Genomic DNA, 533 nt, shown 5'->3' on the forward strand with positions numbered 1-533 from the left:
TCTGTAGACGTCACAACTGCATCACGCTTTACATAGTTTGATTGCCCTCTCAGCTGTAGTTAAGATTAAGTACCATAATTATGTGCATTTGTTAATGCACTATAATACCTAAAAATGGGGCAAGGTGTGAAACCATGCTAAAGGGCCATACTGATCTGACAGTTTGTTTGGAAGAACGATGGGTCAGGGCCCCTGAAATGCATAGTAGTCACCCACATGGGCTTGTCTTCACAATAGAATAAGCGGCCTTTAACTGCCTCAAAGTTTGTGAAGCCTTGAACAAGAAGCAACCTGAAACAATCCTTGCTTTTGATTAGAGTCCTGGCTTTTTAAGTGTTTTACCTAAGATGTTGATATGAAGTCACACTCAAATGTCACTGTTTTATGAATTCTCTTCATTGATGTTGTCATGGCTGGAAGATAAGCCTTACCATTATTATAGCAGTGTATTTGTCTTTTGTTTTTTGCTTATACCTATAGTCATGCCAAACATTTTAGGGCTTTGAAATAAACAGTAGGATTTCCTCCTTTTC

The 533-nt window shown here is 38.5% G+C and overlaps 1 protein-coding gene across 1 annotated transcript in view; it reads left to right on the plus strand.

Annotated features, from left to right (window-relative positions):
* The window catches only part of LOC119590630, a 22,302-nt gene that overhangs the window by 1,374 nt on the left and 20,395 nt on the right, over positions 1–533 (plus strand).

The sequence above is a fragment of the Penaeus monodon genome, chromosome 27, assembly GCF_015228065.2.
Source record: "Penaeus monodon isolate SGIC_2016 chromosome 27, NSTDA_Pmon_1, whole genome shotgun sequence".
NCBI classification, from domain to species: domain Eukaryota; kingdom Metazoa; phylum Arthropoda; class Malacostraca; order Decapoda; family Penaeidae; genus Penaeus; species Penaeus monodon.